Genomic DNA, 3,153 nt, shown 5'->3' with positions numbered 1-3,153 from the left:
ATCTACACTTCCACCAAGAGATATTTGATTCCCCCACTAATCCCTTGCGGATCTTGTTACTCTTGGGTGTTTGAGCATCCTAGACGGTTGAGGTCACCGCGAAGCCATAGTCCATTGCTTCGTGGTGTCGTTGGGACCCTCCAATTGAATTGTGGAGATTGCCCCAACCTCGTTTGTAAAGGTTCGGTCGCCGCCTCCAAGGGCACCAATAGTGGAATCACGGCATCTCGCATTGTGTGAGGGCGTGAGGAGATTACGGTGGCCCTAGTGGCTTCCTGGGAGCATTGTGCCTCCACATCGCTCCAACGGAGACGTACTTCCTCCCAAAGGGAAGGAACTTCGGCAACACATCCTCGTCTCCACCGTCTCCACTCTTGGTTATCTCGTGCCTTTACTTGTGGAAGCTTATTTGTTTCATATATCTTGCTTGCTTGTGTTCCTATCCGTGTTGCATCATATAGGTTGCTCACCTAGTTGCATATCTAGACAACCTACTTTGATGCAAAGTTTAAATTGCTAAAGAAAAGCTAAAAATTGTTAGTTGCCTATTCACCCCCCTCTAGTCAACCATATCGATCCTTTCACTTGTGTTGAACTTGGCAAGTCCCGTAGCATGCACGTATGGTAAACGTTGTGTGACAAATTTGAAGCATGGGGTGTTCTTTGATTGCTTTCCTTATGAGTGGCGGTCGGGGACGAGCGATGGTATTTCCCTACCAATCTACCCCCTAGGAGCATGCGCGTAGTGCTTGGTTTTGATGACTTGTAGATTTTTGCAATAAGTATGTGAGTTCTTTATGACTAATTTTGAGTCCATGGATTATACGCACTCTCACCCTTCCATCATTGCTAGCCTCTTCGGTACCGTGTATTGCCCTTTCTCACCTTGAGAGTTGGTGCAAATGTCGCCGGTGCATCCAAACCCCGTGATATGATACGCTCTATCACACATAGGCCTCCTTATATCTTCCTCAAAACAACCACCTTACCTACCTATTATGGTATTTCTATAGCCATTTCGAGATATATTGCCATGTAACTTTCCACCGGTCCATTTATTATGACACGCATCATCATTGTCATATTGCTTTGCATGATCATCTAGTTGACATCGTATTTGTGGCAAAGCCACCATGCTTAATTTCTCATACATGTCACTCTTGATTCATCGCAATCCCGGTACACCGCCGGATGCATTCACATAGAGTCATATTTTGTTCTAAGTATCGAGTTGTAATTATTGAGTTGTAAGTAAATAAAAGTGTGATGATCATCATTAGAGCATTGTCCCATGTGAGGAAAGGATAATGGAGACTATGATTCCCTTACAAGTCGGCATGAGACTCCGGACGAAAAAAGAGGCCAAAAAAGAGAAAAGAAGGCCCAAAAAAAGAGAGAAAAAGAGAGAAGGGACAATGTTACTATCCTTTTTCCACACTTGTGCTTCAAAGTAGCACCATGATCTTCATGATAGAGAGTCTCTTATTTTGTCACTTTCATATACTAGTGGGAAATTTTCATTATAGAACTTGGCTTGTATATTCCAATGATGGGCTTCCTCAAATGCCCTAGGCCTTAGTGAGCAAGCAAGTTGGATGCACACCCACTTAGTTTCTTTGATGAGCTTTCATATATTTATAGCTCTAGTGCATCCGTTGCATGGCAATCCCTACTCCTTGCATTGACATCAATCGGTGGGCATCTCCATAGCCCATTGATTAGCCGTGTCAATGTGAGACTTTCTCCTTTTTTGTCTTCTCACACAACCTCAATCATCATATTCTATTCCACCCATAGTGCTATGTCCATGGCTCACGCTCATATATTGCGTAAAAGTTGAAAGAGTTTGAAAAGGCTAAGTATGAAACAATTGCTTGGCTTGTCATCGGGGTTGTGCATGATGGGAGCATTTTGTGTGACGAAAATGAAGCATGTCCAAACTATATGATTTTGTAGGGATAAGTCTTCTTTGGCTATGTTATTTTGATAAGCCATAATTGCTTGATTAGCATACTTGGAGTATTACTATTTTTATGTGAACAATAAACTTTTATCTTGAATCTTTCGGATCTGAACATTCATGCCACATTAGAGAAAAATACATTGAAGAACATGCTAGAAAGAATTCCACATCAAAAATTCTGTTTTTATCATTTACCTACACGAGGACGAGCAGGAATTAAGCTTGGGGATGCTCGCTACGTCTTCAACGTATCTATAATTTTTGATTGTTCCATGCTATTATATTATCTGTTTTGGATGTTAATGGGCTTTATTTTACACTTTTATATTATTTTTGGGACTAACCTATTAACCCAAGGCCTAGTGCAAATTGCTGTTTTTTTGCCTATTTCAGTGTTTCACAGAAAAGGAATATCAAACGGAGTCCAAATGGAATGAAACCTTCAGGAGCGAGATTTTTGGAACAAACGTGATCCAGAGGACTTGGAGTGGACGTGAAGAAACGAACGAGATGTCCACGAGGAAGGGGGCGCGCCCTCCCCCCTCGTGGGCCCCTCGTGGGTCAACCGACCTACTTCTTCCTCCTATATATGTTCACATACCCCGAAAACATCCAGGAGCACCATGAAACCCTATTTCCACCGCCGTAACCTTATGTACCCAAGAGATCCCATCTTGGGGCCTTTTCCGGAGCTCCGCCAGAGGGGGCATCGATCACGGAGGGCCTCTACATCAACTCCATGGCCCCTCCGATGATGTGTGAGTAGTTTACTTTAGACCTTCGGGTCCATAGTTATTAGCTAGATGGCTTCTTCTCTCTCTTTGGATCTCAATACAAAGTTCTCCTCGATCTTCTTGGAGATCTATTCGATGTAGCTCTTTTTGCGGTGTGTTTGTCGAGGTCTGATGAATTGTGGGTTTATGATCAAGTATATGTATGAAAAATCTTTGATTTTTCTCTGAAATCTTTTATGCATGATTGGTTATCTTTGCAAGTCTCTTCGAATTATCAGTTTGGTTTGGCATACTAGATTGATCTTTCTTGCAATGGGAGAAGTGCTTAGCTTTGGGTTCAATCTTGCGATGCTCGATCCCAGTGACAGAAAGGGAAACGACATGTATTGTATTGTTGCCATCGAGGATAAAAAGATGGGGTTTAGATCATATTGCTTGAGTTTATCCCTCTACATC

The sequence above is a fragment of the Triticum urartu genome, chromosome 5 (assembly GCF_003073215.2).
Source record: "Triticum urartu cultivar G1812 chromosome 5, Tu2.1, whole genome shotgun sequence".
Classification (NCBI taxonomy): Eukaryota; Viridiplantae; Streptophyta; class Magnoliopsida; order Poales; family Poaceae; genus Triticum; species Triticum urartu.
This window is presented reverse-complemented; position numbering follows the sequence as displayed.